The sequence below is a fragment of the Drosophila tropicalis genome, unplaced genomic scaffold (assembly GCF_018151085.1).
Source record: "Drosophila tropicalis isolate 14030-0801.00 unplaced genomic scaffold, ASM1815108v1 contig_1, whole genome shotgun sequence".
Classification (NCBI taxonomy): Eukaryota; Metazoa; Arthropoda; class Insecta; order Diptera; family Drosophilidae; genus Drosophila; species Drosophila tropicalis.
In genome coordinates, this window is record NW_027172355.1 from 829,421 (window position 1) to 841,861 (window position 12,441).

General features: G+C 40.8%; 1 pseudogene; it reads right to left on the minus strand.

Moving 5' to 3' along the window:
* Nucleotides 1–5,362: 5,362 nt before the first annotated feature.
* On the minus strand, nt 5,363–7,792 carry LOC137587090 (inner centromere protein-like; annotated as a pseudogene).
* Between the last annotated feature and the right edge of the window lie 4,649 nt (nt 7,793–12,441).

The following is a 12,441-nucleotide window of genomic DNA, read 5'->3' on the forward strand; positions in this document are numbered from 1 at the left end:
TTCTCTTTCTTTCTTGCAGCAGCTGATGAATGTCAGCACTATTGTAGTTGCATAAAAATTCCTCCACTAGGGCGCTTTTAAGTTCTTCATAATTGCAAATATTCTCGGATTCTAGAAACAGTTAGGCTGTACCACTCATTTTAGCTCTGGCATAGCAATATTTCTGCTTCTCACTAAGATCATAAACTTCGGCATTTCTTTTAAATATATCCAACGACTTTTCCACTTGTATAGAATTTCCATCATATTCGCCCACAACTTTTCCAAAGTTGTCTGCAGAAATTTTCATTTGACCATCACGCTTCTCATCAGACACAATTTTTATGCTCAGCAGCTGTATTATTTGTTCCATTTTCGCCTCTCCAGACTGTCCAGCTTCTTCTATATGAAATTCATTTGGACACACTTTAAGTTCATCTGTCATCTCGCTTTGAGGCGTCTTTTCCTCTTTTTTCGCCTAACTTCGAGAATTTTCCGGTTTATTGGTCACTAGAATGTACTTCTGGTTCCGAGGCCAGACTAAGACTAAAGCTACTCCAGAGATCGGGGACTTTAATATACCTCAAGAGTTATAATCTCATTCTGCTTAGTTTTGAAGTTGGGTTAGTCATTGAAAATAGATAAGTTTATGGTCTGTGGTATGTTTTTACTTGGAAGTGATTGCCATAAATTATGGTCGGAGGTGTGTAATTGCCCAGTGAATGGCTGCCAACTCTTGTGCTATTGTAGAATTGTTGCTTTCACCTTTGGTGAATGAGCGTGAAGCATATGCAACTGGGAGTCGTTTATCTCTATATTTTATTTTTTAAACTTTATCGAGATCTGTATATTTTTATACTGCGAGTTCCGTTAGACCCTAAGTAAATGTGTAAGAATGCGTGTGATGTTTTAAGTCCAGAAAAAGTATTTGTCCTCATTCTTTAAAAAAAAAAAATGAAGTAAGTAAGTCGACTCGCCGACTTGGGTATACCATACACCAAGTTAAAGAAACATTTCAAATTTTGAAAACCAAATATATGTCTATTAAATTGTTTTTACATGCCCTCATACCATATGCTATCTCGCTCACTCTACAAACACACGAGCATTCTAGCGCCGCCACTAGCCAACGGCCAATTCTGGCCTTGTGAACCACTTGGTAAAATACGTTCATACGGGTATTTTGCATTTTTCTAGTCCGATAATGGGCGTGGCAAAATATGAGAATATATATACATATACTCTGCGCGCATACTAAGCAAGTGTACATAATAAATTTGGTGACTTTAGCTTTGTTTTATTTGCAGGGGTGGATGTGTGCGTGGCAAAATTTTTAAGTAGCCAATATCTGCGCGTCTATCAAGCTAATCTACATACCAAATTAAATGTCGGTAGCTGTCATAGTTTTTAAGAAAACCAGTTTTATATAAATTCTGGGGGCGGAAGGGGCAAAAAGTTTGAACAATTAGTTTCTGATTTTTTTGATGTCTCTAGCTGTTATACTTTTTATGAAAAACAGTTTTGTGTAATTCACACCCATAGGATGAAATGGTGTATTAAGGTCGCCAAAATGTATGTAACAGGCAGAAGGAAGCTTCTCCGACCCTATACAATATATATATTCTTGATCAGGATCAACAGCCGAGTCGATTTAGCCATATTCGTCCGTCCGTCTGTATGAACTCGCAGATCTCGGAGGCTATAAGAGCTAGAGCCACCAAATTTGGTATGCATACTTGTGTAGTATGTAAATAAATAGCGTTAATTGGAATTTTGGCCACGCCCACTTACGCCCCCAGGAATCACATAAAACTATTTTTCTTAAAATCAATTGTAGACTCGCTTAATAGACGCGCAGATAATGGCTATTTAAAAATTTTGCCACGCCCACTTCCGGCCCCGCAAATTAAACAAAACTGATTTTATCAAAAACTAACAAAGCTAAAGTCACCAAATTTAGTATGTACACTAGCTTAGTATGCGCGCAGAGAATATATATTTTCATATTTTGCAAAAACCGATTTCCTCCTGTAGTTTTTTGACTATCGCAATCAAATTCGGCAGACTAATTAATCTTATCTATTTCTACCAAACTACCATTATTTTTAAATCTAACTAGAAACATGCACAATATGCGTACAAACATATTTTACTACGCTGTCCATAAGGCCAGGATTGGCCGTTGCCTAGTGGCGGCGCTAGAGTGCTCGTGTGTTTGTAGAATGAGCGAGACAGCAAATGGTATGAGGGCATGTAAAAACAATTTAATAGACATGCATTTGGTTTTCGCAATTTGAAATATTTGTTTCACTTGGTGTATGGTATACCCAAGTCGGCGAGTCGACTTACTTACTTCATTTTTGTTTATAGAAATAATTTCCTGCTATTGATTCGGTTTGGAGTCCGAATATGTCTGCGGACATATTCATGCGTGTCGGAAAGCTTTGTTGCCAGTTTTTTCATGACATCTTCACGTGTACCGTTGCGTTTTGGTTGTTATTTCATTGATTTTTAATATTTTAGTTGAATTTGTTGTGTTTAACACTCGGACAAAGATGTTATCTCTATTAGAAATTTTATTTACATTGAATTTTTTTGATTGACTTCAGCACAAGCTTGAAAAATTATAATGACAAGTGTGTGTAACAAATATATTTAAGGGGAAGTTAATATTGTCAGGCATTCGTATTAAAGTATCACTGGTATGTGTACAATCTAATACGCAATAACAAACATATATTAATGAAATCTTTACCTATAATGCTAGCAATAGGGACTGGAAAGTTTTGTTAAACTAAATGATAATTATGTGGGATTATATACATTCCTGTAGGTAATTCTACGAATGCTAAACCTTATGAAAGAAGTGAAGTTTCGCAAATTCCAAATATTTTTGTTGATAAATTGGTATAAGCATAGGCTTGTATATACTACAGGTGTTGTATATCTCGGATACAGCCGGATTAGACCACTATATCATATAGCTTCCATAAAAATGGCAAAGTCACGAACAGTGACTTTTATTATTTTTGGAGCTGTTGTAAAATTTAATATTAGTGAATTTATTACACCTATAAATGTCTTTGCCATATTTGATGGAGATCGGAAGACTATAAGAGATAGTTACCACAGGAACCATCGGTGGAAAACAGTTACTCTTGTCACTAACTTCGTTACCTTTTATGCAAATATCAGGACGGTAAAATTTTCAAATTATCAGCGAAATGTTTTTCGCACAGCTGATGCGCTGGAGATCAAATTTTTATTGGGGAAGCAAATTTTCGATTTTCGAAAATTTCTGCAAGGTCCCGTTAATTGAGCATAAGACTTCGTTTTGATAGCTCAAATTGACTGTCCTTTTCTGAACTAATGTACCGCCCGGATACAACCCATCCGAATATAGTCCTCTTAAGGGTTGGAAGTCCTGGACCTTGTTTTACTTGACCTATTGGTAGAAGGTCGTAAAAGGAATCTGCTCCAATGAGCATCTTTATCTTTTGCGGCTTATAAAACTGTGGGTCAGCTAATTGCAGATTATTAGGTATTCGCCACCCAGTGATATTAACGGTTTCCGAAATCCAAGGATACCTTACTGCGATTTACTCGCGACTTCACCACCGTGTGTACCAATTTTCTGACTTGTACATTGGAACCAGAAATCCCAAGCAAGTCGATTGGACACTCTTCTCTAGGTAACTGCAATCGTTGGGCCATTTTTTCGGTTATCAAGTTGGTTATAGAACAACTATCGAGCAAAGCTCTGGCGAGCACGAAATCACCAGCTTTTGTTCCAGTGCCAACGAGTACAGTAGCAAGAGTGACATTCTTCGTATGATGCGACTTGTTGCATACACGACACTTTTTTGAGTTGCACTTAGCGACAGTGTGCCCCTTCCGAAGACAAATACAAATATGTGCATGCATTTGTTATTGGGAAGCTCAACTATGTACATATGTTTTTTCTGTGCTAGAAATGGAAAGCCTGTGCGCAAGATGGTTAGCACAACCACCAAAGAGAATTTCTCGATTTGGGTTCTTATAATTTTTACCACTACCTCCTGTTTGGAATCAGCTTTCTTTATCAGTCGCCGACTAACACTCATCACAAGTGGACGTCAGTAGCTAATTCAAAGTTCTTCTATATCTTCCTTTGTTCTCTTTCGCTTTGTGAGCAAAACAAATATTCAACCGGTACTTTTTGTGTGTTTCTACCCGCGGTTAATTTTTATACCCTTGCAAAAAGGGTATATTAATTTTGGTCAGAAGTGTGCAACGCATAGAACGAAGCATCTCCGACCATACAAAGTATATATATTCTTGATCAGCACGTCGAGACGAGTTCAAATAGCCATGTCCGTCCGTCCGTCCGTCCGTCCGTCCGTCTGGATCAACGCAAACTCCTCCTAGACCGTAAGAGCTACAGAGCTGAAATTTTGCACCTAGGCTTGTATATACTGCATATGTATATCTCGGATTGTTGTATATCTCGGATTCAGCCGGATCATATAGCTCCCATACAAACCCCAAAGTCACGAATAGTGACTTTTCTCAATAACTTCGTTATTTTCTATGTTATTATCGTGAAACTTACGACTGTGCCCAATTTGATCAAGATCGGATGACTATCCGTCGAAAACAGTGACTTTTGTAAATAACTTCGTTACTTTTACCGCGATTGCTTTCAAATTAAACATTTGTTAGTTTAGTATATCTGTTAATGACTGTGCCGAATTTGATAAAGATCGGGTGACTATATCATATAGCTCCCATAGGAACGATCGGGCGAAGACAGTGACTTTTGTATCTGTTAATGACTGTGTCGAATTTGATAAAGATCGGGTGACTATATCATATAGCTCCCATAGGAACGATCGGTGGAAAACTGTGACTTTGGTCAATATCTTCGTTATTTCCTATGATTGTAGGCCATTCTTTCGCAAACATAAGCCTTTTTAGATAAAACGTTCTTCCACATTGATGGCTAATAGGTAAGGAAAGAGTTACCAAAAAAGTTGCAAGGGTATACAAACTTTGACGCGGTCAAAGTTAGCCCCGGCCCTCTGGGTTTTCTTTAGTTTAAGTCGTAAGAATTAAGGTATCACCATGGCCCCCGGGCCACCCAATGCGGAGGGGAATCGGTACAATATTCTGTCAACGACGACAGCCTCAAAAAATCGCCCTTGAGTTTCCCGAACTCCCAAACACAAGTGGACCCAATCCCAAATACATAGCTTTCTCTGCCATAGATATTGAAAAACCAATTACCGAATATTTATGTTTTGCTGTGCACAGAGCACTCGAATTGATTTTATTGAACATTGAACAATGAATTAAATATGAACATAGATAATAATTTATAGCAAAAAATTCAAAGAGGCAAAAAGTATATTAAAAATATCTAATATTTTGGCAACTCGGAATATCGCGGCGGTGTGGACCATAGCACACTGGAATTACGTTTCAGGTGACTGGGATCAATGTTGGGGAAAATTAACTTCAAATCAGGTGTAGTGGGTGCCACCGAAAAGAAGCTGTCGATGACATCGGTAGGTGCATGGCTTTGCATTTTGATTGCTTCTCCCCGTATATGACTTCGACTCCATAAGGGTGCTGGTGGTCGCTTGTATGTGACCTTCTCCTCATCATCTGTGGAATCATCCTCGTGCAGCATTTCCCATGTGAACTTATTCTTCGGTGGTGGCGGTAACATTTGCTTCGCTTTTGCATTCAATTGCTGCAATTTTTGTTGTTCCAACTCCCTTAGTTTGGCCTTCTTGGCGGATTCGGCCTCCTCCAGTAAACGCATTTTACGTTGTTGCTCCTCCATTTCTTGTCGACGCTTCTCTTCCAATTTCTCCTTTTCCTGCTGTTTCTTAATTCGTTCTCCTCACGTTCTTTCGCCAGTTTGGCCATGCGTTCGGCTCGCTCTCGCTCCTTGGCTTCTCGTTGCTGGGCTGCCTGAAGATGCTTTTGTTCGCGTTGTTTTTTGCGCTCTTCGGCCAATTGATGCAGACCCTTGCGGAAATCATCGCCGCTATTCTCTCGGCTTAAAGTCTTTGTGGATGTGGAATTAGTGGTCTTAAGATTGGTACCAGTCGCTGTCTTTGTTAATGTGCCAGCCTTGGAAGCACTCATCGGAGCCTTTTTGGGTTGAGCCGAATTAATGGGCACTACCGATGAACTCTGAGTTGGCGTAAAGAATCGTCCAACAGTCGGTGCAGGCAATTTTCCTACCTTTGGTGTATTACTCGACCCTGGAGTGTTAATATCCTTGATCCGCTTGGGACGCAAATTATTTTGAGCAATTGCCACCTGCTCAAAAGCCTCCACTCGCATCTTCACTGGACTCTGCATTAGGGGATTGAACAATTCATGCGGACGTGTGGGCATTTTGAGTGCTTTTAATGTGCTGGCACTACTGGTCAATTTGGTGACTGCTGCCACTGGCAACGGTTCCTCAACAGAATTATCCTCGGTCATCAGACTATCGTGCCTTGGTGCTTCTGGTAGACTAACATCTCGAGCTGTTTCCATTGAATCCTCTTGTTCGCCAGAGTTCACTTGGAATGTGGCATCGTTGGCTTCTGGCTGACCACTTATTACGACAGAAGCGTCTGCTGGTGGGACAGTACTGGTTGGAGCTGGTCCTGGGACCACAGTTTCATTTGATGGCGCCTCGAGGGCATCTTTATAGATGGAACGATTTTGAGTGTCGGCTCTTGGACGCGTTTCGGTACTATTTTTTCGTGTACGCGATGATATTGGTGATCCCTGATCCAGTATACTAAAACGCTCAACTTTAATGGGACGATGGTTGGCAGCTTTTTTCTTCGTTTTCTTTGTAGGCTCACCAGTGGTCTTGGAGAGGACTGTGTCATCCGTTTGTCTGGTAGTTTCTGCCTCCAAGGCAACAGTGGAATTGCCTGTGGCTTTTTGCATATCAATGCTGAGCTTTTCACGTTTTACTTCCACTCGAAGATTTCTCGTCCTGTTAGCGGATTCAGACTCTACTGAAGACTTGTCCGCTGTAGATGTGTCCACTGAAGCCGTTGTTGTGCCAACTGAAATGTCGGTAACCGGAGCTGGATCGGGAATAATCGCTTCCTGTTCAATTGTAGTGGTCTTATTTCTACTGCTTGTTGAGCTATTAAACTGTGAGGGTCGCTGTTCGCTTTCCACTTTAACCTTAACCAACTCCTCTTCGCTGGGTCGACGCATTTTTCGCATTAAGCTTGGCTCTTTAAGATTCTTTTCGGATTTCAGTTTGGCTGCCCGCTGAGGTCGTCCTGAGTTCATTGTGGAATCTGCCAAAGTTGGTGCTGGGGGTGGAGGCATTAGCGAAGCTGTACTATTAAGATTTTCCTCTGCCTCAGCAACGGCCAAGAGCTGGGAATTGCTCATGCGCGCACTTTGGCGCACACTTTATTCCGATGGAGGATCTGTCTCACTTTCATGCTCATTTTCCGATAGTGAAGTCAGACGCTTGGGACGCTTCTTGGCTTGTTGCGGCGTCACTGAACTGCTTCCGCTTATTGCCGGAGCAGCTGCCTGGGATGTTGCTTTGGCATTCTCGCCAGAATTTGGCGTCGCACCATTTAAAAGATCTGATAACTCATTTAGTTGTGTTTTGTATAGTGTATCCAAATTCAACTGATACTCCATAACCGAGTTTAATATTTCCATTAAATCCTCCATTTTCTCACTTCCACCCACACACACAAACAGCAAAACACAAAAAATGCACAAAATTTAACAAATTCCAATATTTGTCACGGAATTTTCATCCGTTTATTTCAAATGGCGGCAATACAGACGCGCGTATCAATACAAATATAATTTCAATCTCCAACTTTAAAGACAACAACATTCCTGAGGATGAAATTGTTAAAGAGATAAGCTTTCAAAAAGTCACGTCGTTTTATAAATTCTTAAAGCAAACTGAAGGTGTCTCTAAGCCCAGCGGTCTTGTCCTTTTAACCTTCGATCTATTTAACCTACCAACAAAGATTGAAATCTGCTGGCACTCTGTTCAAATTTCGGAATACTTTCCTAACCCCATGCGCTGCAAATCTTGCCAGAAACTTGGTCACACACAAAAACACTGCAATAACGATGCAGCATGCATTAACTGCGGCCTCTCCCCTCTTAATTGATAAGCATTAAGACATCCCTCTTGTAGTCGACGGCTCACCAATCCTCACTTCTTCTCCCCCTTCATTTCCATTTCCCTCAACTGGGAATCCCTTCCCAACTTTTAAATCTACTAGCGAACAAATTACAACATCCAAAAAATCTGGAAAAAAAACAGTAAAACAACCCAATGAAACTCCAACCATACTCATACACGTAAACATACATTTTTTAAACAAAACATAAATAATGAAACATCTACTCTCTCTCCAAATCAATCGGACTCGGAGGAGTTAATGTCCCAATAAAGGATTATAATCTTAATTCATGTAGGCTTATTTCCAACTATTGTATCTCATGAGTCTTAAGATAGTTCAGTGGAACTTGAAAGGATACTTTAATAACTATGATGAAATTAGCATTCTAATATAATGTCGACCAGACATTATATGTCTTCTGGATACGCACCTACCCCACAATGCCCACAACACAATTTGCCCAAAGCAATATATTGGATATTTTACCAATCTTGCTTCCAACTTAACAGCTAAGCAAGGTGTAGGGATCCTTAATAGGCGACACCTAGCTCACTCGCTTATACAGAATTCGGTTAACTCTAATATTTTACACTTAGCTGACCGTTTATTGATTTGTAATCACAATGTTCCCTTATCTAAGGTAAATGCTTATTTTAGATTTTAAATGATAAACAACACGTCTCCACTTTTAAATTATAAACGGTAATTAGTTTTTAGATTTTCGGAATTCGTGTGGCTTGAACTGATTGACTTCCTGGCGATCTCTTGTACTTTGTCGAACAGGTATACCAGAACGTTTGGAGCTTCATTCGACGTTGCTGTATTTTCACCAGAATCAGGAACAGTTTCCTGAAGGGTATTCGGAAGATCGTGGTGCGTTTCTGGCTGGTCTTCTTGTAATTCTGGTGTTGAACAAAAAGCTGGTATTTGAGGAACGAACCAATACTTTGTCGGGTTATCCTCGGACGTGTTGTCTAACATTCGTGATTTGATTTGGTTGAAATGGCCCTTTGATGTATGTACGACGTACAGCATTTGTCCAATTGGTCGATCGATAATGCCTTCGATCCACTTTTCTCCCTTCAAGAAATTTGCGGATAAATATCTTTTGATTTGTGCTGTATTTTGTCAGCTCTTACTTAGTTTCGACAGTTTCGAAAGTTGACTTAATATGGTGCGAACTGAACGAACGTGAATTAACTCAGCAGGAGATTTACCTTGTGCATTGGGGGTGAATCTGTAAGAAGCAAGATATTTTGCTACTGCTATTCGTACAGGCAAACCTTCCTGAATATTTTTTCTGACAGAAATTTTAAAAGATTGTACAAATGGCACAGCCAATCCATTAGAGGCTGGGTGAAATGGTGCTGTTGTTATATCCTTGATTCCAAGGAGTATGCAAAACTCTTTAAATGCTTCAGACTTGCCGCGGTCCGTTATCGCTGACCATAGTCTTAGGATATCCATCGATTGCAAAAATTGAAGACAAAGCTAAGATTGTGTTCGCGGTTGTTACCGATGTCATTTGAACAGGAAAGAATTCAACCGCCGCCGTGTGCAGACGTGTTTTTAAATGCACTCCGCAAAATTTTGTGTAAAAATAAAAAAGATCTCGATCCTCACCAGCAACAGCTTCCATAAGCAATAACACCGAAAGTGCAAGCCACTCAGCAATCAACGGCAATTTACCGTGGAGAGAGCAGTGTGCTTCTCCAACTATATCGATTGTTGCCGAAATTCGGGCCTGCGAATAAACTTTGTGGCACTGTATCACAAAACGGAACTCTGTCCGAACGAACAGAATGACGCTCTTTAAAAACTTGAAAACTCTCTCTCTCATTCTACTCTTGCGGTACTTTATTATACATAAGTAGACACATAAGCGCGAAAAATACGCAGCTGCATTGATCTAAGTACATACATAAGAACCGCGTCTTCAGTTGTTTTTTCGTGGCCAAGACTAGAGTAAGTGGAAAGAGATTGTATATTTATTAGTTATAAGAAATTTGTAAAATAACCTGAAATTACTTGCAGAATGAAAAAAGCTTACGCTGACCTAACTTGAGGATTAAATGGATTAAATTTATTTCAAAGGCACTGGCGGAGCTAGATTAATTAGTCGAACAAGCAACAAATCTTTTTAATTTCTACGTGAAATTAAATTTACCCTTTCGTAAAGAATTTTGAGCAAATTCTTTAATTCCTACGGTGTAGTAGACCTACGGAGAGCTAAAGAGAAGGTACTTACACAAATCCCAAGGAAAGAACAAATTTAAATTTTACCACGCGTAAAATTACGTACATATAGACATGGCAACGACTGGAAACTGTGGTCTATGCCAGGAGCCTGCCAACCACCTCGAGTTCCTGGATGTGCGAGACATGTCGCCACGTGTCTGATGAAGGTGAACATAACCTCGAAACTGAATCACATTTCAAGGTTAACCACCTAGGCAACAAAGATCAACACGTGGAAGATGAAGCAATGCCGGAAGACCAGCAAATACTTTTGCAACAATTAGAGGACGAAATGTGCCTCGAAAGGGAATATCTGCGCCGTAAGTACGCCCTACTCAACCCAAGAGTACAGTCAAACGGAGAAGCGAAGGATCATCCACAACATATTACTGGAATACATCGATACATAATGATGACGATTGATAGTGCCACCAACACTCCACAGGCGACGAGTACCAGAGCGCAGAGTATGCCGTGCAAAACCAACGGCATAACACCACAACAAGTAGCTGCTCGACAATCAATGCCAGAATTACCAGTTTTAAAAGGAGATCCAAGAGAATGGCCACTTTTTATAAGCACCTATAAAACTAGCACCCGGATCGGTGGATACAGCAACGAGGAAAACGCAGAGATGTCTGAAAGGTAGGGCCCTTGAAGCCGTGCGAGACAGACTACTGTTCCTAGAAATGCTGCCGAGCGTTATAAGTACTTTGAGAATATACTTTGGACGCCCGGAACACATAATAAAACTGTTGATGGAGAATGTGCCAAATTTGCCTCCTCCAAAGGGCAAGCTAGAACCGCTGATCGAATTTGCATTTGCGGTGAAAACTAGGGCAAGCAAGCTAGATGAGCACCTGAACAACCCTACGTTATTACAAGAGCTTATCGAGAAGACTGGACCTGATATGATGCTTAACTGGGCCCTACATTCAAAATCCATACCCTACCCGAATATACAGCACCTAGCGGATTGGTTGTTTGAGTTGGCGGAAGCGGCGAGTCGCGTATCGTCGCGAAGAGAATCAACAGAGGAGTGATGCATCCACATACCGCAGCGCCTACAGATAACCATAAGAACACAGTCTGTGCGATATGCAAAGGACACCACAAACCAGTGTCTTGCGAAAAGTTGTTGCGGATGTCAGTCGAAGCCGGGTGGAACGCGATAAATAACCATCACCTATGTGCTCAGTGCCTCAAAAACCACAAGGGATCCTGCTGGAGTCGCGTAGCTTACGACATAAATGGCTGCAAAGCAAAACATCACCGTCTCTTTCACAAGGATGTGACGGAAAGCGTTCTGCACAATCATCGTGGGTCACTAACCAACCAGCTAGAATGCTATGTTCGAATCGTTCCAGTCACTTTGCACTCCAATTCGAAATCCGTCGATATATACGCATTTATTGATGACGGATCGACTCTAACACTTGTAGAAGAAAAATTGGCTGATGCGCTCGAAGTGAAAGGTTTCGCCAATCCCCTATGCATTAGATGGACCGGCGATGTTAGTCGGCAGGAGCTGGAATCCAAGCAGCTGAACTTGAGAATCTCAAAACAAGGACTGGGCAATAAATTATTTAAAGTAAATGAAGTCTGTACGGTTAAGTTCATTGGTCTTTCAGCCGAGACGATGATAGCAGATAGGATAAAACAGAGATATCCGCATTTAAAAAACCTGCCTATCCCGAGCTTCATTAACGCAATGCCTCAAATGATAATCGGCAGTAATAATCCGAATCTCATACACCACGGGATTGCTTTGGAAAGATGGCACCCGTGTATTTCCAAATAGCCTGCCGGTAGCAAAACGACGACTCTTATGTAAATACAAAACTTGATAGCCAAAGGGTATGCCAGAAAGTTGCCAGAGGAAGAAGTCGGGGAGAAACCCGAAAATGCATAGTATTTGCCCATTTTTACTGTACGAAATCCACATAAACCTGACAGGGTCAGATTGGTGTGGGACGCGGCAGCTCAATCATGAGGAGTAGCCCTAAATGACTTTCTTCTAAAGGGACCCGATTTGCTCGTGCCCTTGCTGCAGATT